The sequence below is a fragment of the Grus americana genome, chromosome 11 (genome assembly GCF_028858705.1).
Source record: "Grus americana isolate bGruAme1 chromosome 11, bGruAme1.mat, whole genome shotgun sequence".
NCBI lineage: Eukaryota > Metazoa > Chordata > Aves > Gruiformes > Gruidae > Grus > Grus americana.
In genome coordinates, this window is record NC_072862.1 from 354,579 (window position 1) to 376,881 (window position 22,303).

Sequence of the window (22,303 nt, forward strand, 5' to 3'; positions counted from 1 at the left end):
GAACTGTCTGGCATCCAAACCCTGTAAAGTAACCCCTTGCAAAGTATTGGAAATTGTTTGTGACCCATTAAAAAAATCATTTTTTCTCCTCTCTTTGCCCAATATCATTCCAAACCCTTTCCCCAGACATCTGTTGGTACATGTCAAAGTAATAATTCCCTCATTGTGACAGCACTGCAAACTGAACTATATCACATGGATATTGGAGGACATCTGTAATGTAGCCATGTCTTCTGAAGTTATGCAAGAAGGAATGAAATTGCATTGTAAATATAAAGGGAATCAGATTTCAGGAGGACGGCAGTCACAAAACAGAATCATGGTTGTTGCTATAAGGCGTCTCTGAGAGCTGATGCTGAATTAAAAGGTACAATTTTTCCAGGTCAGATTAGCAAAGATTTTTCACCATTCTAACCAGAACTGCCCTCCTGAGCTTGTGTTTCTCTCTGTAACAAACTCCCAGAGTAGCTCGTGTCCTTTATTCACAATTTCTGGCAGTATAGCTGATGTCTGCTGGTGCTTCTGAAATGGTATCCCAGCCGTCAGGCAGGGTTAGTTTCTACAGTGACTGGAGATTAAAGAACTAAGCTTTAATCTGAATGTAATTTATCAGTCCATTACATTCAATTCACCTGGTTATTTCATGTCCGTCTTCAGTCTGCTACTTGGTTTCTTCCCAGCAACTCCCTATTGAAAGAGCAAAAATTATACAGGGACAGGACCAAAAAAAAAAAAAAAATCTGGCGGCACAATGGTTCATATCTACAAGGCTGGGGACTCTCATCTTACTGAAGGGCCTGTCTGACAAACCAAGGGTGGCATCATATGAGCTGGCCAGGGTAGTACAAGTAATGTTTTGAGGAAGGCATAGAAAGGTAAATCTAAACGGTTCACAAGCTTTTGGGTTTTTTTTCCCCCTGCAGGAATCAAAATCAATTAATAGAAGCACAAAGAGACCCTCCTCAGTTTCAGCCCCATGCAAGCTATTTGCATCGGTGTTTTAGCCCGGCTTTCATGCTCCTACGTTCTGTTTAGACCCACAGTCTGACGCAGGACTTTTCTGTGTAAATGAGCATTAAGAGCTGTGCTGAATGCCACCAGCTCAGAAAAATAACTGCCGTGCTTATTTTGCATTCACTTGGCACTGGCACAAGCCACTGTGTTGGACAGAGACCAGTGAGGCCCAAAATGTTTTCTCCTGTGTGAGGAGCGAACTGGTTTTAAATTGGCACATTGATCACCTGAAACTCTAGACTTCTGTTACAGTGATAGCTCAGAGAAGTGTCCAAAACAGAAGTTTCTGTAATAAGTGTTGGCTCCTGTCCATAGATGCATGTAGGTCTTCAGATCTGGATTGTGCATGCACAAAAACATTGTGCTGTCTGGCTTCCAAAGATACTGAGCTCCTTTGGCTTCAGTTGTTCTGCAAAAACAGAGAAAATGCTACAAAGCTATGATATAAAAGCCATTCCCTGAATATCTATTTGTAGATATGCAATGTTCCCCTCTTTGAATTAGTGAATATAAAATATTTTTTGAAAATTAATTACACAGTACAAGATCAAATATTTAGAAATACATTACAGAAAGTCCTATTAGAAAGTATATAAAGAAGGAATATAATTAATAAGCCAAAACATCAATACCCAGTACCTGCAGAGAGGGATAATTGTACTCTAATTACTTCCTTGGCTACCTGGTTCATCACTTCTGTGTATTGTCTAAACCCACAGATTTCCTGTGAACTTTTGAAGCTGATATTCTTAATCATGTTGTAGTTATTAGACTTACGTGTTTAAAGCCAAATTTAATGTCAACTGGAGATCTAACACTAGCAATTTGTTACTCACTTGGTCATTTGTTATTAATAAATTAGAAAAAATTTGAATTAATAAATATTTTTAATATAAATGCTGCCATGTATGTTGTTTGTTTACATCGTATATGCTCTGCAGTTAGCCAATGAAATTCAGCTGGTCAGGTTCACTTGCCGCTTTTGGCCAGTCTCACTTTCTGGTCTCGTGTGCTGGCACAAGATCTCAGTGCTTGGTTATTCAGCTTTGAAAGGAAGAGGTGAAAAATGGTTTAAAGAGAGATTTTAGAAGATCTCTTACTAGTTCTGTAAAATGTTTTTTTTTAGGAGATAGGGGAAGCAACAAAGTTCCCATCAGCTTTAAATAAACTGTCCTCGCTTCTTAGATCCTGCAAATCGTGCAAGGTCCAGCCAGACCTTAGGTGACCAATTGTTTATGAAAAGGCATAAGGCTTTTTTGACTACTGAAGCACCAGCGAAGGAAGGCAGTAAGGAGGGAGAGGCCCTTGACAGATGATACATCCATCACACTCCTCAGCGGAGCTCCGTCAGTGGTGGCAAAGATTCACCATCTCTTATTTCCTGCCTTTAGGTTTTCTTGGCACGTCAGGATCCATGTCCCCTCTGTACACCCTGTGACTGTAACTTCAAGTGGCAGCGCTTGAATTCAGCATGCAGCTCTTGCCTTCCCTGTACGCCCCAACGTGTCATAGCCAGGCTCTGCTCTAGTTTCAGGACACACTAGCGTGTGACCTGGGGGAGGGATGGGGGGAGAAGAGGAAAGATAGCTGGGGGCAGTCAGGAAGGGATTTGAGTAGGAAAGATATTGGGTGGTGTTCATTAATTCTTGAGCTTTATGTGAAGAAACGTAAGAAGTAATGAGCACTGGTTTGAAATAAAAGTCAAGTTGTATAAATTCCAACTTTATTGTGGCTAAATACATTAATTGCATCAGACAAATACGGATCAAGGCAATTTTTTTCATTGAATCAGCTTCCAGAAAGGGTGTAGCCCTCTAAAAATACACAAGCACAATCACCCTAGATAACGCTGCTGTTCAGATGAAGAGAGATGGGCAGGTCAACTGAAGCAGTGTCTTTGAGATCCTGGTCTTTGGCGTCTTCTCAAAGCACTTCATGTAATTCATTGTTACATGAAAATGATGGTGAAAAACCAGAAGCAGCTGATCAAGGAGCCCTTCTGAAATACATACAATACAGTTTGACTATTCTAGAAGTTTCTGTATGGCCATCACAACCCTAAGCACTATTCCATATGGCAAACTAGAGGTCACAAACCAATTTGCAACCCGGTACCATCTATGAATCCTTCCTACAGCATAGCTTACACATAAGAGAACCTCAGTGACTGCCACCCATCACAGACCTCAAATGGGAGTTCATACAGCCATTTTGTCAGGACTGAAGGAGCAATGGAACACCTGTACAGGCATCTGGGGCAACAGAAGTTGCCGCTCAAGGGAAACAGCCGCACAGCGGAGCTCAGGCATGGCAAAGCTGTTCTGTATGAGGCCTCTCTCTGGCAACGGCTACAAAAACAGGGCCTGAAGGGCTCAGGGGTAAGTTGCATACATGGGAGAAGGAACTAAAGAGCAGAGTAAAAACATTTCAAAAAGGCGCTAGGAGAGGTGGGGGGTGAAGTTCTGGATGCTGGAAAGATGCTTAGAAATTACAAGCTGTAGAGCTGTTTACTTGCACCGCGGCGGCCATTAACGCAGGATCGCGGGCACTGCTCTGCGGCCCGCCAGCACGTGTGCGCGCTCCGGTGGAGCGGCTGGCCCCGGCAGGCTCCCCGTGGGCCCCGAAGCCTTCCCGGAAGCCGTGCCCGGCGCAGGGGACTCCCGCTGCCGGGGCTTCCCCGCGGGGCTCCCAGCTCCTGCTACGGGACACAAAAGTAACCTCGGCGTTTCCCCGGGAAGGACTGGATGAGCGGGTGACACGGGGCTGCCGTGGCAGAACGCGGGCCGCGGCCTGCTCGCTAAGGGGCGCCTCCCTGCAGGCCGCAGGCGGGCCGGGCCCGGCCGAGCCCAGAGCCAGCAGGGCCAGGGCGGCGGGACTCGGGGCCGGGCAGAGCCCAGAGCGCCGGGGCCGGCAGGACGGACCCCGCCTGCAGTAGCGGAACTGGGCCACGGGAGCGGAACGGGAGCGGGAGGCGCCCACAGGCCAACGCCCCGGCGCGCACGTGACCGCCAGCACCTACCGCCCGGGGGGGCGGAGCACCGCTGGGGGCGTGGCGCCGAGGCGCAGGGAGGTGTCGGGAGTGGGCGTGACCTCTCGTCTCGCCCCGGCCCCACCGGCTGACGTCACCGTGCGCGTCCCGTCCCGCCCCGCCCCTCGAGGCTGCGCGCTGACGTCGCGCGCGGCCGGGGCGAGCGGTTCGGTGCCGCGCGCGGGGATGGAGCAGCCGCCGGCGACGCATTCGGGGCGCCTCCGCTCAGCCGGTGAGTGACCCCGCGGGCCGCCCCGGCTGCCCACAGCGCGGACACCGGCCCCGGTGCAGGCTGAGGGCGCCCCTTCCCCCTCCCCGGCCCCGCGGCACGTGGGCTGAGGGGACCCCCGCGGGCCGAGGCCCCCACTCCCCCCGCAGGCTGGGCCGGGTGCGGCGGCCCCGGCTGCGCCCGTCGCGGGCGGCCTCACCCCGCTTCCAGACCTGTTGTTCGGCCGCGCGTTCCCGCCCCGCCCCCGCCCCGTCTCTCTGTGGCCGGTTCGGACCCGCCCGGGAGGGGGCCGCGGCCCAGCCGCCTCGGGGCCGCCCGCCCCGGTCACCCTATTCCGGCTTGTCGGGGCTCGCGGGCCTCGTTGCCGGCGGCACTGGCGAGGGAGGGGGCGGCGCGGCGGGCCGGGGGCGCAGGTGCACCCCAGCGGGGGCGGCCGCTTCCCGCGGCGCGGGCGGAGGGGCGGCCCGGCGGGCGGGAGCGCCGCCTCCTCCTCGCCAGCGCCGGGGCTGGCGGCTGCCGCCGAGCTGCGCGGTGCGCGGCGGCGCTGGCTGACCCGGTGGAAGGCGTGAAGCCCTCGCAGCCGCCCGGCCCCTCCCGGGAGGCCGTGGGGCCCGGTCCGTGCGTGCAGAAATGCCTGCAAAGGCGCTGCCGGTGCGTGGGTTCTTTGTTTTGGAGGAGTCTGGCGTTACTAATTTTTAAGACAGCTAAAGTTTGGGTGTATTCTTCACCTATTCCTCACTGTTTTAGCTGTCTTTTATGAGAAAATTAAGATACTAATTATTTCATTTTGCTGACCTGTAAGTGAGCTCAAATTTTGCCATTTTAAAAACGGGTTTTCAGAGAGAGGCCTTTAAGGCAGAGGACTAACGATGTAAAGCCGTGGCTTCTGAGCTTTATGAGTACCAAAAGTCGTGAGGCTTAGAACTGAAACTGTTGTCAGCTTAACCTGTGTGTACAGCTACTGTCATCGATGGTACCAGAAATACCCAGTGTGCATTAGTAACAAATACCGTGGCCAACAAAGTACGAGTAGTGGCTTGAGGTATTGCTTTCACTGCAAGATTTGATCAGCGAGGAAACTTAAGGAGGTTTCTTGGTGGGCAGAAGGTGTAAAGGTTTGAACTGAAGGTATAAAGATCTGAGTGGGAGTGTAGAGGAGGAGAGTAACGTAACTACCACTGCATTAAAAACGGTGTCCATTGGCTGCAAACCTTAACATCAGATGTTTCTGCAAGGTGAAAGCTGTTAGTAACACACCTCTGGGCTATAAGTGTGGCTGTTGAAGTAGTAGTGCCCCGAACCTGAGCCAGTGCAAGAGGGTCCTCCTGACTCTGGGGAGCGAGTGGCGCTGTCCTTGCGGCTGGTCCCGTCTTAAGGAGGATTAACACGTTGCGGTTAGCTTCGTGCTTACTCAAGAGGATGATGCTCCTCTCGGGGTAGATTCTTCTTCCATCGGTAACTGTCCGGAGGCGAGGAAAGCCAGGTGTACTAGCTGGGAGGATTGCTCCCCTCTTGGTGCTGGGGGACTCTCTCCTCTTTCCTGTCTGGGGACAGTGGGGCACCCAGTTTGCAGGACTTGCACTGCTTAGTGACCTCCATGGCCTCACAGGGTTCCTGTGCCAAATGGACAAGTTTATTGGAGCTTTGTATCCACTGTGTCCAGCTGCCTGATAAGCCCACTCAGCTGATCTGGAAGTCATTCAAAATATGGAAGCAAATTGAAGATGGAGGAAAATCTACTTTGTGTAGATTTTGTGTCAGAAATAAATCAGGACTTCAGACTTTCATACCATTTTAAAAAAAGGTTTTTGCCGTTAAAAAGTTTGGGGTTTTCCCTTGCCATGTACCACACAAAAGTTGCTGGGTTTTGTTTTTTAAGATCATCTCTGGCATGGTTTGGGCGCTCTCAGTCTTATTTAATCATAGCTAAAGTTTCAATAATTAAAAGCTGCATCTAATTCAGATACAAAATATAAATCATTGAAAGGCTACAGTTGGGGTTTTTTTCTGTGTGTTTAAAAAGATACTTTCTTTAGGAAAGGGTTTATATCTAGCAAGTCAGCTCCTATTCTGGTCCAGTAAATGGTCTGGTGCATGTCTGTAACTGGTGGCATTTGTATTGAGTAGACTCCTGTGGCTTGCACTGGAGTTAAGCAAACCTTGTATGAGTTTCTCATCTGGCCTTTCAGATAATTGTTGTTGAACCATTAAAAAATAATTGGCATGATAATATCTTGGGCTGGGTTTCTAGGAAGTTTTGCTGAGAGGACTGGGGGAGGAGTCTTCTCTCTCCACTTGCTTTTCCTGATGTGGTGTGTTCTCCTCAGCTGGTTCCATAGCTGTCATCTTCTAATGAAAGCTGGGCTTTGGTAACCGGGATCACTGAGTTGAAGCTACTGCTCCGGTGAGCTGGCTGAGTGCCTTCCCCTTGATGGGCCTGAAGTCTCCTCACCCCTAAAATATGGCTAGTGGTTCTCCCTTATGTCTGTCCTCTAAGGCATTGTGATAGCTGCTTACTGCAGTGTGCTTGGATACTGCTTGATGAAGTGATACTTAGAGAAGATTGTACCCTCTTGATGAAGATACGAGTTTCTTTAGAACTAATAGGGGACTCATGTTAACTCTCTAGGATGAGAGAGAGGGTGGTATTTCAGTATTAACACTGAGGCTTGCTAAAGTGGTTTGTGAGCAGCCAGTGCTAGGTGGCCCTATTTGAGCGGGCATTGGACCAGATGCCCTCCAGATGTCCCTTCCAACCTCAACTGGTCTGTGGTTCTGTGAATTCAGCACAATGTTCAATAGTGGATAAATTGGCATCTTTGGAAAAAGTGAAGATGCATGAATTAAATGCAACGTGAAGGTGGCAGGCTAGACATGATTTGTGGACGCTGCTAGAAAGTGAGTAGCCTGCTATGATTTAAATACTTAAATTAAAATTCTTAAAACCCTTAAACAGTCGAGACGCTGGATGTTGTCACAGCACAGTGAGTTGGTTCTATAAGCTTGACTATAAGCTCCAAATTTTTAAAATTGTTCCTCTGGACAAGCATGCGAAAATGGTCACAGAAGGAAAAGGAAAGATGACAAAAACAAGTGATTGTATGAAGTTAAATGTCTTTTTATTTTGTTGCAAAATGAAATTTCTTTACCCTTTCAGAAGCATTTTATGATAATGCAAAACTAGCTGACCTTTTTTATTTGTAAAGAAGAATCCTACTGTTGTACCAAAAGTACAGAAATTTGTATTATAATGACATTGAACAGCTTTGATTTAGAACTTAGATCTGCCATACTATGTGAAACGCACACACGGAATAGAAGGTCTCTGCCCCAAAGAGTTTGTTTTCTTAACTTAAATCCAAATTAGGTAAGTTCAGAAGTATGCCAACACTCCTAAATGTTTATGCCATGCAGGAACTCCCTTAGTATGTACCTTATATCCATGCTGTGTTGGACTTCTCTCATGCTCTGTGTTGGCCCTTGTTTTGAACAGCAGCTTTGTTCTTTAGTCTGACACTGGTCACACAAGCATTCCTGTTTGAAAATACGCAGTGAACATCAAGGTGTCTAATGAGCTGGGAAGTTTTGTCTGAAACAAGACACTCTGTGATGTGGCATTGTGTTGCATGCTTGTTATGATCAAATATTATCTGAATGCTTAGAGAATTTTCTTCCTTGAGATAATTTATTAGGTTAAAGTATTCAGAATATGAGGTAACTTCAGAAGCTGCTTCTGATTTTAAATACGTCAAAGCTAGCAGAAACCCAATATTTCAAATAAGAGTTAATTCTTTTCTCTGAGGGAGGCTCAATCTGTGGTACTGTTTTGTTGCTTATCAGATGTTAATGGTGTTTCTTACTATGCTTGTTAATTTTGGCAGGTCTTTCTCCTCTACACAGAAGCTTTGTTGCCGAGATTTACTCTGAAAGTGACCTATGCTACTGACTGCAGATGTCTGCAAATGTAGAAGCTGATAAATCGTATCTCCTTCCCTCCCCTGACTTTCCTGTTTCCTGTGGAATTTATACTTCTAAGTATTTTTAAAATTAGACCTCTGTTGAAGACATTTGGATTACAACTGTGAGCATATCTATGCAAAGAGACGAGCTAGCCTGAGCAATTTTGAGGTATGTATGCCTACTATGACATAACACATGGGAAGAGAAGGCCATCTGGTTATAGGACGAAGAGAACTCTAGGCATACATTTTCTAGATTCAGATTGATCTGCACCATTATTCGTGGTTTTAGCAATGGAATATACATATGCACAGTGAGACTGTATGAGCACCACAATATCTAGCTGGCATTGTATGGAGGGTGACCTTGTTTGAACCTGCTGTGGGAATATTTAAAAGCTTCCTTTCAGAAGAGCTTGTGTTTGACCTGAGCCTTCACTGTTCACCCATTCAGTTTTTAAATGCCACCAAGCTCTGTAGAGACTTTCTTCTTCCAAGCATTTGACAGACATTTAGTCATTGAAACGCACCTGGGAGGCAATGGTGGTTTCTCTGGCTAGATAAAGTATTCAGATGAAGTTAGAAGACACCTGCCTTGAACTGGAAAGCATCTTCAACGAAGGCTAGAAAAGAAATAGGGCTTGCTTGCCTTCCTCTGCACAGGTCATAGTGCAGTGGTCTTTTTGCTCACTGAAAGCAGCAGACTCATAGGGCAATCTGTCTAATGTACAAGACTAGCAGAGCTGGGTGGGCTTTGCTTTGTGACTGTGGAGCTTTGTCCCACCCAGGTAACAGAAGATGGAGAACCTTAGCTGTTTAAGAAGCGCAGAAATTCACCAGCTTGCACAGCTGTATTTTACCTTAAGGCTTTGAGCTGTACTTTCATACTGAATTCTGAACCTGGAATGAGGAAGTCGGCTAACTTCCTCTGTACGGGCTTAGAAGAGGCCAGTGTGCACTGATAACATCTGTTGACTCTCCTTTCATAAACTACTTGGACATGGTTATCTTTTCTGTGATGTAGGTGTTCATGCTAACACTCCAGGGCAGTGGCAGTCTTATCAATTATTTGTGGGTTACAGTGAAAGGTAGGCAAACACATCTCAGTCTTCCAGAAGAGACATAATTCATTAGTTTGGTTTTTTTTAAGGAAAACTAATGTGCTGAAAGTAGATACCTGACTGAATCATTCAGCATGCTGCATTGCTGTATGTGTTTAGCAGACACACTTTTCTTAAGAGGTTTTTTTATTCATGAGCTCCAGTGATTCAGGCTGAGATGATACTGGAGGGACACAGATTTAACCTGCCTACCTGTCTGGCTTAACAGCCTGATGATGTTGTTCCTATAACAGGAAGGCAAAATGGACTGTGTCTGCAATGCTAGTGTAAGCTGTAATTGGCAGTGAAGTGCTCTGGTTGAGAAGGGGATCCTTATTTGTACTGCAATTGTTCCTCTGACATTCCCCTACAAGCAGAGCTAGGATCAAGGGGTGATAGCTTGGTAAACTTCTCTGAGTGGGCAGAACTTAGCGCAGCAAACTTTAAACATGTTCCTCAGTCTAACCTGGGCATTGTTATTTGGCTGTGGTAGTACACTAAAATAGCATGGGGTGGAAAAGTGTTTTTGTTTCCTGTGAGCTGCTTTCATGAAAACTGGAGAAACACGCTAGAGCTTCAGGAGTGGAATGGCTTGCTGAGCTGCCCATTATGACCTTAGTGCGCGTTTTGGATAGTGTACCAGGGACTTGGATTCTGTAACCCAACTAAGTGCCTCTTTTTAGTTTTATGTAAGTTATGGTCTCTCTAATTCCATCAATTAAAATTGGTGCGCATTTCCCTAAAAAGCTGCTGTTCTGTGAAAATTGAACAATTCCTGCAGTAGCTCTGAAAACCTGTAACAATATCTAGACTCCATGTGTCCCTGACTGTACATCCCTATGCAAGGTATTAATTTTTCTTTCCTTATTTGTAAGATGAGGTTGATCTACCTTTGTAAAACATTGTTTCATGAAAAAAATTTAAGTGTTGTTTGCAGTAACTGCAGTTTTGTTATTCAATCTCATGTGACTAAAAGTGAATACTAATGTGTGGAGTGGCAAAGAATTTGAGTATAAGATAAAGTTTTCTTTCAATATAAAGAAATGGTCTGAAAGGCGAAATTGTGTACGTTGGAGATGTTGCCCTGAAACTGCTCTGTAAGGTATCTGTAAAGTTTCAAAGACATTAAAGGGCACTGATGTGTTGAGATGGATGGTAGTGCCGTTAATTCAACTTGTGTGATGGGTTATGTGAAAAGTTTGCAGACGCCTGCTTACAGTTTCTTCAGAGATGAATTTGGCAGATTTCAGTATTTTTCAGATTTGTGTGAGCTGGTTGATCTCCCTTAACAATATCCTTGGTGGTCTGTCTTTGTCCTGGAGTCCTTGGCTGTTATTTTCCTGGAAGGTAGTTGCCATGGTGATTATCCTGTTAGCAAATAAATGTGTTTTTCGAGATCTCCAGGTATACTAGTTTGGAGCAAAAAGACTGTAGCCTTTTCTGGGATCGATAGAAGTACTGCACCCATAGAGGCTCAATGTTTGTAAATCACTGCCTGTGGGAGAGCACTGAACAAGCATCATATGCTTTAGTGGCTCGTAGTGGGTGTAATACCACTTGTCTGTAAGGAGCAGTGAGTGTGTGTGTTACTGTGAGTCTGAGGCTGAATAATGGTTAAAATTGGAGAAATGAAAAAAAAAAAAGTGACTTTTGGTAAGGATCTGTTATAACTGAACTTACCTGATTCAGGCCAGTAGTGGTTGACTAACTAGTAAGGTGACAGTGTTGTTGGAAACCCGTCCCTTCCCTGCGTGTGGTGCTGTGATGCTTCGCCATGTTAGCTTTCAGTTGGGATAACCTCTAGCTCCGGTCTTCAGCATTCCTGTTGGAGCTGGGGTGCTGTTAGTGTTGCACCACTGTTTGTTTTCAGCTCCTTAAAGCCGGGGTGAGATGTGGTCCCAGCTGAACCTGCCTGTGCCAGTGCTGTGGTGTGGGAGGTGCAGCTTGCTGCAAAACCCCTGCACATCTGTCTCCTCATACTCCTCCAGAAGTAGGTCTCAAAAGTGGGGTATGCCTCTCTCAATGCTAGGGGAAAGTGCGGGTTGATGTGGCTCGGTGGCTGTTGATTAACATAAAATTATTTGCTGAAAAGCAGCATGAACTGGATATGTGAGCCTTTTCTTAAAGGGAGGAGCTTGGTTAGTTTGCGTTGAATACCTGTGAGCAGTTTGAGTGCTTGGTCTGCACAGCGTGCTAGGGTAGAGGAGTGAGGGCTTGTCATGTGTGGTGGGATGGGGAGGCTGTAACAGCTGCTGCTGTGGGTCTGCAGAGCAGGTTCCCCGCTGGTCACGCTTTTGCTATGGGAGCTGGTTTTCAGCTGGTTTGTTGTGCTGAAAGAGTAAGCTTTGGTTCTGGTTTACCAGTCTTTTAAATGCTTCAGGTACAATTCCAGTTTGTGGGAGAAGGAAAAAAAAATCCAGAGTGGTTTTTGGTTTAGTGTTGGTTTAACTCCTTGATGAGTGTCTCAAGTTTTCATCTCTTTTTTAAAAGTCTGCTCTAGTTGAGAGAGTCTAAGAAAACATATTTTTTAAAAAAACAAAACCAAAATTTGTATGTCACAGGTGACTCTCCCAGACTCACTTGAAGACATCCAGTAGTTTTTAGGATCAGCTTGGATTTAACCCCAGTGCCCAAAAGATGCCAGTTCTAACTACTAAACTTTGTGAAATCCTCTGGCTTCCTAAAGAAACATGCCAATTGAGAGTTATTTTGTTTTGACATCTGTCACTTGCTGGGAATTGATCCATTTTTGTGGTCATTCCAATAACTACTGACTTCAGTCCTCCTCTGCTGAAAACAGGCTCCCTCTACTCTTCTCTGAGTGTGCTGTGTGTATTCTCTCGTAAGCTTGGCCAAGGAAGCCTTCAAATATTAACGTAAACAGCAAAGCCAACGAATTCCTGTTTAGAGAACAGTCAGATAGGTTTTTTGGTTGCTGCTAAAATAAGTTAAGAAATTGTTCTAAGTGTTTTCCTGGCTCCCCCTGCTCTGGTTCCTAAGCTAGTTTTTCTTTGTAAAATGTAGATTACTTTAAGAGCAGAGCTAGGGAATTGGGCAGACAACTAGCAGAACAGAGGGGATGGCAACCTTTAGTGGAGGATGGCAAGGGCAGCAACAACCTTTTTGCTTGTTGGCTGCTGCCAGTTTGGGCTCATCTGACTGTGCCCTAAGTTACCCTTCACCTGTAAGTAGTTTAAAAAGAAACTCCAGGTAGTAGGGTACTTCTAGGTTGTTAATGGACAAGCATCTTTAATTGTGATGACAGAGTTAATACTTGTCCTTATGGGTGAGTGATAAAACCTCACAACTGTGGGTGTTCAGGTATACAAGGAAATATTTTCATTCATTTTGCAGAAGTGTAAGCTTTAAATGAAGCATGCTTTTTATCCAGGAAGTAAAGTCTGTCGAGCTTTTTTTAGATGGTTTTGCTGAAATAAAAGGTCAGACTGCAAACTTCCACCTAAAGGGAGACAAATCACCTATAATCCAATGACTTTTGCCATTTCTCACTATTTTTGTGTGTGCATTTGTGGAGATAGCAGTAAATCAGCAGAAGGCTGCCTGGAGTCGAGTATGAAGCTGTACCAACAGTGAATTTTGGCCTCTCTCCTCAGGCAGTCTTTGCTGATCACAGAATAAAACAACACACTTGCACAGAGAATCGCTGTAGGCACTGATAGTTGTGAAACTTAAAGAAGGATCTTTACCCCTTTAAATTGGCACTTAACTTTTTAAAAAAAAAAATGCTATGTTCTGGCAAACTCCAGGAACTGGCAGTGACCCACTATTGCTGACCCACCTTTTCTGTGCAAGGTTATTAAGGAAGTGCTAGAATAGCATGGGTTTTCTGTTCTGTGGTCATGTTATATGACACTTTTTGAAACACGTGCTTATCTTTTCAAAGAAAAGAACTGTCACTAACCTTGTTCAGTTGCTTTAGGGTGGCAGCTTCTGGTTTGAGAACCACCATGCTCTGCTGGCATCTGAGCTTCTGCTCTTAGTTCATGGGAGAGTCCAGCAGGTGTATGTGGTCGGTGTAGGAGCTGTAGCCTCACTTGTTCCCTCATTAGAAGACAACCAGCAATCATTTGTTGAACGTTCCTAGTTCAATGTTACCTTCTTACTAGCTCTTGCAGATAATGGTAGAAGACAGGATTATTGTTGAATGGCACCGTTCTTGGGCTGGCAGAGTAATTTCATCTGCTTGTTGGTGGGTAATATAATTGGACTGTTCCAATACCTAAGCTAGTCTGTATAGTTATCTAGAACACTGCAGTTCGTAGTGTGGTTGTAATATGCATGTCTATATGTTAAGCAGTGCTAAAAAAAGCAACTTGATTTCAAAGACCACCATAGAAACTCAGTACTGTCTTACATCCTGAGAAATGTGGTTTTGTCCTGTTAGACAAGAGAAAAGGGAGTAGTTGGTTGGAGTTGATGTGGCTGTCTCATGGAACTACGTTCTCTACTTTGTGCCTTTGGCACTTCATGTCGTGATGCACCATCAGGTTCTGCTGATTTTTAATGCCTGAAGTAGCACTCTAACAGAAATCTGTAGAAAGCTCTGTAGCAAGGATCATAATAAATTGCAGCTGAACTTATGCATGTCCTTTGGTGGCAGTGGAGAATAATTGATAGGTACTTACCAAAAATTTGGTGTGAAAAAATGGTATTTACTGAAACTTGGACTTCCTGAACAAATTTGATCTTAAGTGGGTTTGATCTTAAGTTTCAAAACAACTTCTTTTAAAGCTGAAATAACGGAGAAGGGAACCTATTGTGCAATAAAAGCAAAGACTACTAATTTATCTTGTGACCAGATGCGATATTGGTGTGAAAAAGGTGTGCATTTTTTACTATGATGCATGAAAGGTCTTTTTTTTGTTTGTTTTGGTTTTGGAATTGGAGTTACTGATTTCTTTTAAAAAAAATCTGTTGGAATTCCTGTAGACAGCTGCTGTTGTGGCCTTTCAATAGCCATGTAGCTGCATCTGTGCTGCTCAAATTATCTCTGGTTTTCATCTCTTTTTGTTGGGGACGTCACTAGAGAAATGTTTGTTTGCCACCAGTGCAGCACCTTTAAAATTCTGGTGTAGGTATGGCTCTCTTACAATAGCAATTGCTAAGGAAGAACCAACCTGAGATCACACTACTTAGCTGCAAAACTTCAATCTAACATCTCTAGAGACCTTGGAGGAGGCAAAGGTGGTGATGAAAGCATAGTTTAAAGTCACGGCATCTAAAGGAAGGCTGACACTCCCAAATCTGTGGCTGCCCATGCTTTGGAAAAAAATTGAGACTGGTGAGCAGGCTCTTCCCTTCCTCCTAGCTCAGGGTTTAGGAATTTTCTGGTGTATGAGAGCTAATTTGTTTGAATCTTCATTACCTTCTTTTTTTTTTTCTGCTTTTCAGTTTTACCTTTTTTAATCAGCTGGGGAGATTTATACCTATAAAAGTATTCAAATATCTGTGACTATTAATGTTGCATTAAAGTCCATCTGGAAAAAGTGATGGAAGGAAAGCTTCTTGAGATTTAAAGCTGAAACAACATAAGAAATGTTACTCCCAATCTTCTGAGAGTTCTGAGAAATTAATTGATAACTGAACTATAGACAGAAATTAAAGTTTTGGATTGGGAAAACTTGATGTGATTTGGAGTAGGCTAGAATATGGGCAGCTTGCAATAAAAATGTAAATCAAGGGGAAACTTTGAAAGTGAACCACAACTACATAACCAAACATTACCTTATTTTGGCTTCATGTTCAAATGGTCACCAATTCAACCTTGATAAGCATTCACTTAAGTAAGCCTTAGGCATTTTATGACTAAATGGACAGACTAATAAGGATTTGAAAGGGTTAAATTATTCTAGTTATAAAATAGGAATTAATTTTTTCCACAAGAAAAGCCACTGATGGATTTCTTCTAGATAATTTGCTGTGAAAACTATACTTTTGATAACTTCTAAAATTAGAAAGACATCAAGATACGCAGTTCAAGAGAAGCACTGCTAGCTTTCTTGGTGAGGAACATGGGTTCAGACTCTTTGGGAGACAGCGACTGATGTTGCCTCTCCACACCTCCTGTAGTAAATTTCTGCCCCTCACTGGGGCCTGTCAAGCAGAATTTTCTCTGGAGCTTTAGGTCCTTTGAGCTTGCTACCCATTTGTGTTTATTGGTATAATTTTCTCAATCTCCATGACATGGCAAAAAGCCTGAGTAAATAATAGGTGAGGAACAGGTATAGCAGGTTCTGGACCAAAGATGTCAGAATTAGTGACAGACTATTCTAAGAGCTCTTCAATTACATAGCTGCCATAGCTATGTAGTGACACTGGTTTTTGGGGTCTTTTTTTGGTTTTTATTTTAAAAAGGTTTGGTAATAGAATTTGAGTAGTGGGAGAAGTCTCTAAAGATACAAAACTTGCATATTAATCAGTTACATGTAAAAAATTCATTAAAACCTTTTGTGTGAACTGTTGCGTTCTGTATCTCTAATATGAGCAGGAAATCTGAAATGATAGTCTAGTAGAAATTGTTGTCTAAGAGTGGGCGATTAAAGTGGTGGAATGGCTGGGTGTTTTACAAAAAACCCCCAACCCTGTAGCTGTTTGGCCTGGTCAGTTAACTACAGCTTTTGAAAAGCATCTGTTGCTTGCTTTCTTCATCTTGGTCTTTACTGGGAAGATGAGCCTTCAAGTATCCAAGATCCCTGTGACAGTGGGAAGGTCCAGAGCAAGAAATACGATTCCTTGGTGAAGGAACACCAGGTTAGGAAAAAAACCAAGTTCATGGGCATAAGCAAGTCCATGATACCTGATGGGATGTACCCATGAGCACTGAGGGAGCTGATTAATGTTATTGCCAGGCCACTTGGTTATCTTGGAAAGGCTGAGGTGGTCAGGGAAGGTCCTGAGGACTGGAAGAAAGCAAGTGCCACCTCTCTCTTCCAGAAGGAATCTTTTAACAAAGAGGATCCAGAGAACTGTGGATGGGTCGGCTTACCTCCATCTTGGGGAAGGTGGTAGAGCAAATAATAGTGGAAACCATTTCCGAGTTAAGGACAAGGAGATGATTGGGAGTAGTCAGCATGGCTTTAGGAAGGGGAAATCATGCCTGACCAGCCTGATAGCCTTCTACAAAGAAGTGACTGGACGGCAGATGAGGGGAGAGCAGTGAACGTTACTTACTTTCACTTGAGTAAGGCTTTTAACACGTTCCTCCATAGCATCCTCATGGACAAAATGAGGAAGTACAAGCTAGATATGTGGACACTGAGATGGATGAGAAGTAGTTCAGCCAGTTTCCCATCTACCTCACTGTCAACGTTTCTAGCCTGTACTTGTGGTCAGAGGAGCATGAAGTCCTGGTGGAGGCCAGTCACTAGTGGAGTACCCCAGGGGTTGATACTGGGTCCAGTACTGTTTAACCTCTTCATTAATGGCCTAGATGATGGGGCCAGATGCAATTTGCAGACAATAGAAGATGAGAAGTTGATGTACCAGACGATTGTGGTGCCATTCAGAGGTACCTGGATAGGCTTGAGCAATAGCCAGACAGGAACCTCATGAAGTTCAACAAAGGGAAATGCAAAGTCCTGCACCTGGGGAGGAGTCACCCCATGTAGCAGTTGGTATACTCTATATGGGCAACCCTATGTATGTGTATATACGTGCTGGGGGCCCAAGTAGCTGGAAAGCAGGTCTGCAGAAAGTGACCTGGGAGTTCTGGTGGACACCCAAGTTGCACAATGGTTCTGTAAAGAGCCATTGACATGGGTCTTGATTTGGCTCTGGTTATAAGCCTGCATCTCCTCAGTGGTAGGTAAACTTCAGCCTTATTTCAAACAAATCTGCTCCCTTTTTGTGCTGCCTTGGGTAAAGATTTTGTGGATGTTTTTTCATGTGGACTCTGCCATGAATGTAGGAGGAAACATTCTGATTTTGGCTGAGGCTTTAAATGTATGAATACTTGATTCCCATTGGCAAGCAAGTCATCAAGTCCAATTTCATTATACCAGAATCACCGAGTTAACTACTGTCTTTGTGCAGTTGGATGCGGAGGTGGATATTGAAGAGCTAGCATATTTGTGTGTGTGGCTGCGTAGCTGTGCTGTGTTAGTGCAATTTGTGTGTTCTCGCTAAAAAGGCAAAATTAGATCTATTAGAGGAAAAGGATGATAGATGGGCATCAGTATTTTTATTGCTTAAGTCCAAAAAGTGTAGGCATTTAGTCTTCTTAAAAGCCTTCTCAAGACTAGTCAGCTAAAGTTGAATGTGTCTCACCTTTCAGTGAAATACTATGTCTGTGCCAAGAAAGATGGTAAATGTGGAACAGTGATCATACTTCTGGTATATCAAACCTTGCACAAAAAAGGTCCCATATTAGTGCACAAACAATAAAATAAACCTCAGTGTGCTTGGGATGCACGTGTCCGTGTTCAGTGAACAAAGCAGGGAAGTCACAACTCCCGTGTGGTAGAAGTTGTGTCTATAGCTAATACAGACTCCGTTTCCAAACGTGTGCCATTGTGCTGTAATGTGGAGTTGTGGCAATGTTGGGTTCTTTCCTCAGCACCAGAGAAGGAGCCTGGCAGCATGCCCGTGTACTTCAGGTACTTGTGACTCTGCTTGGACCGTGTTCCTGAGGCACAAGGGCTAGTTTGCCCATATTCCTATCTGGCGGGGTACATACGCACCTAGTTATATTGTTCCTTGTTTCAAGCTCTGCTTGAGCTACCTGAGACTTGGAGAAGTGGCTATAATGAGGCAAGTTAAAACACATTATGCCTGTATCCTATTTCTGTTGGCAGCTGGTAGCAGATTCTTAGGAATGAATGTAGGTAAGGAGATGTGGATAGAGGAGTAGTCTTTCACTGGTAGGTCCTCCCAGCCTCTGTCAAGTGTTGGCTGAAGGACTCCAAGCAGCGTTTAATGGACGAACAACGTAATGTTTGGAGCACTGCAGGGAGAGACTTGGTAATGTTTAATTAGGAAAAAAGAGCCATTTAGACAAACCAGCCCCAGATTAAGGTCATTACTGTTATACTAATATAATTTAAGAGTTGCACTTAATTAAAAGCTCCCTGGACTAGCTCACTTGAAGAAAGATCAGGAAGGACAATTTTCTTCTGAAGAGCAGGGATGAAACTGTTGTGTCATGAATATGAAAGACAGTTTGGAAGTGGTAGAGCAATGTAAGCCATCAGTTTGTTAGTGAGTCCTGTTAACTTCTGATTGGAATTCGTCTGTCTTGCCTGTTCTGTGTCACATGTTAAGCAATACTAACGCAGTGAGCTGTGAGGTTTTGCAGCCTGCAAGCACGTTTTTCCAACGACAGTGGTCTTCAGATAGGAGAGCTTTTCAGGTATCCTTCACAACAGCGTGGAGGGAGCTATCACATATGAGATGCATATTACTGCTTTTGAGTCCAAGTTTTATGTCTGTAGGGAGTGGTTAAGGTACACTGTTTAGAGCAGATGTGTTAAAGATCTGGCTTGCAGTATGGGGATGGTTATCAGTGTTTTGGATTTGTAGACTTTTCCCCATTTTGGGACTGAATATGGTTTGTCTTTGTAAACTGTTTTAAGTTCAGCTTCTACTTTGTAGCTCATTTGATGCTAAATATCAGTGGAAGGCTTTCATATACCTAATACCAAAAGCACCTGAATCAAAAAGCATTGTGATTTTGCTGAGCCCAATGAAAACTTCTTTTGATCTTTTAGTCTCAGTAAGTTGAGTCAACACTTCTGAAAGATCAGAGAATTAATACTGGTTTTGAGTCATCAGGGGGAGTATTTTACCACTCTGTGCCAGGTTAGTTCTACTTTCTTCTTTCACGAGTCATTGTAAATATGATACTTTCCAAAATTCAGGGCTAAAAGAACATGTTAAAATCACACATAGCGTGGGTTGGTGGTAGATGATATCTTTCTTTAAAAGCCTGCTAATTTAACTTGCTTTAACCCTTTTACAACTCCAAGCCTGGAATAAACCTTTGTTTCAGAACTAGAGGTGCTAAATCTTGCCAGCTTCTGTGCTGGCATTGTCACAGATGAATCTACTAGGAGTTAAAATGAGAGGCCATCTCTTCTTTCTTTTATGACTAGCGCACTTAAAAGTCTCTCTGTAGTGCCTGAAATAGCTGTAGTGTAACCTTTTGTCTTCCCTTGGAAGTGGAATGAAAATACCTGTATTTCCACTTTGTGGTTCACTTGTTCCTGACATTTGAGTCAGCTTTGACACGTTGAAAGTGGCAGCATCTCCTGGCAGAGAGGCAATGAGGATAAGAGCAGCTTTGATCTCTTCCCCTCTGCCCCTTCCTCTCCTGAAAAGGTCCTTCCAAAATGTTTGGCATGGCCTAGTAATGCTACATTTTTCCAGAGGCTGGAGGATTTAATACAGGTAATGCAAATGTTAATAGCAAGAGTGGATAGTAGGAGTGCAACTTGAACACAGAAACATTTGAGATGCTTCAAGGAATTGAATCTATTCCAGTGAAAGACTTCCTTAAAGAGAGGAAAGCTAAGAAACTGAATTATGCCTTTTCACCTTTGCATGTATAGAATTCATTTGGTATTTGATGGTAGGCTTTTATTGTACTACTCTGAACAGGCTCAGTATAGGCTCCTGTGTGGTAGAGAGGGCTTACTATTAGACTGTAATTCGGAATGTGCAGTAAGTTGTGTCTCCTTAGAATCCCCACAGCATTTTCCTTTCAAATATTCTACCATTTTATCAGGGTCTTGCAGAGTTTCTTACATCTTCTCACTCCTCTGTATCCTCGACTCCAAAACCCCAGGGGTCGACCTCGAGTCTCCCCTGGTGCTTTCTGCCAGAGACTCCAGGTAGGGCCATTCTCCCCGGCTGCGGTGCTGGGCTGGATGTTCAAAGAGAGAGCTCCTGTGGGTCTAGACGGGGGGGATACCTTCTCTCACTCTTTCACCTCCCTGGGCCCTGGCCACAATCTATCAAACACTGCTTGAGAGTAGACAGCACCACCCAGAGGGAGGGGAGTGAAGCTCCAAACCATTGGGGGTGAGAAGGTCTCAAGAATACCACCCAAGGATCTTCCCCAAGGCTGAATGGTCAGGGCTGGCATGGCATGTGGGAGACTATGGGCGGGTATCTAGAGACCTTCTCACCCCCAATGGTTTGGAGCTTCACCCTGTAGCCCCCCTGCCACGCAAACCCAACACATTGAAATACTTCCGTAGCTCATCTTAACCATGTTAATGAAACAGTTGTGTTTGCTGTGGGAAAACAGGAATGTACTTCTGCTGCTATATATCTCTGCAATAGTGAAAATTGATAAAGCAGCTTAAAACATTTTCTTCAAACAATTAACTGTGGCTTGTTTTGACAAACAGGACTGGGCGCTTAAAGCTGCGTTTTCAATGAGGCAGACGCTTACTGCTGTAGCAGTTTTTCCTTGTCACGGTCCACATAAGCCTGGAGCTTTCCCCATCTCTAATTGAGAGGGGAGCAGATTGTGCTGATGACCAGATTTTCTCTCTGCTCCTTATGTGTTTTCCTAAAATATCGCATAACTCATCTTCACCCTCTTGCCATCCTCTGGGCTGTGGGGCCTTTAGCGTCTCTTTGATTTTGCTCTTAGCCTCAGTGAGTGTGCCTCCAGGCAGCCAGGATGGACCAGCCAATGCTGCCTGTTTCGGACTGTGCACCTGGGACTGATGTGGCTGTGTCATCATTTTTCCTGCTTGAGATAATCATGCTGCAATTGTTCATGGTTTTACTGCATGCTGGAATGTAGAGAGTTAAGTCATGTTATTGAAAACCCTACAACTAATATGCAGATCTTCATTGTTTGTCTACTCAGTTGTGAGCTCTGGCTTCAAATTGTGAGTATATGCAGGCATCTAGTGAAAAACTGCTTGTTGCTGATGATAATGTTAGCCAGTGCCTCTCTCTTGTAATCCTGGTCTATTTTTTCCTTATTTACATACATACAAAACTCTTCTTTGTGGAAGACCCAATGTTTTGAATATTTGCTTAATACTTCTTCATTCTTTTCCTTTGGGGAAGGTAGTTTCTCTGTTTACAAAATGTGGTATTTGAACTGTAAAAATGAAATTATTTTTGCTTTGCTCATGTGAGTTCCTGTTTCTCCAGCTGTTGTGGCCATAGCTTCAGATGTGTTTTTGATAACACCGTTTTGGGGTAATTGGCCCTGTTCCTGTGCTGCCTCCCTTCTTTAACCTTATCCCAAGTTGTTACAACCAGCTCTGTGGTCAGATTTTTTTTCCCCCAGTCCTGTTTTCCTTCAAAGCTGAGTTAATTTTTTTTTTTTTGTTTTGGTTCACATCTCAGCCCCAGAAACAGCTGTGCCTACAACGACTGAAATGGTGGGATGTCATGCTGTGGGACTGAAAATGAGCCACAAGGGGCAAAAGAGGTTGGAAATTCTTTAAATTGCTATTTTTTATGTATTTCTTGTATTGCAGAAGGCCAGCCTCCGATCCCTGCTTGAACTGCAACTGGAGATGGTCCCTTCAGATGCCCTCCAGTGAAGCACTGAATTCAGAATACGCAGTTAGTTGACTGACTTGTAGAATATGTAAACATGGTTGCAACTTTTTTCCCTTTAGCAAAAAGTAGAGATGTTCTTGAGGAAATGCTGCAGTTTGGCTTCCCTCTTAATTTGGTTTTGAAGAAGAGTAGGTGAGGATGTGGCTTTTCTGGAACAGATGACTAAATCAAGTGAAAGTGTCAGCTGTCGGTCATCTCTTGGCAAACCGCGCAGTTGTAAATTGCAGCCTTGTGAACTTCTTCCACAGTATGCATGCTTGTGGTGGACACAATGCAAAACTACTAACTTTTAATCCATCTAGTTAAAAAGAAAGACTTGTTCATAGGAAAGTTTCCTCTTATGTCTAGTAAAACAGAAGGTCTTTATAAGAATTCTTGGTATATACCCAGATCTATCAAATTTATTTTTCTTCTAAAATACCTG

General features: G+C 44.1%; 1 protein-coding gene across 8 annotated transcripts in view; it reads left to right on the forward strand.

Annotated features, from left to right (window-relative positions):
- Positions 1-4,147: 4,147 nt before the first annotated feature.
- TMCC1 (transmembrane and coiled-coil domain family 1) overlaps positions 4,148-22,303 on the forward strand; it is a 117,015-nt gene continuing 98,859 nt past the window's right edge. For 6 of the 8 annotated variants that reach the window (XM_054838616.1, XM_054838609.1, XM_054838614.1 and 3 more), the window contains exons 1-2: positions 4,148-4,274; positions 8,153-8,399. The gene's annotated coding sequence lies outside the window, so the exon portion shown is untranslated. Of the gene's footprint in view, positions 4,275-8,152; positions 8,400-21,794; positions 21,883-22,303 lie in introns of all 8 variants that reach the window. The other 2 variants (XM_054838612.1, XM_054838618.1) reach the window with 2 other exon arrangements.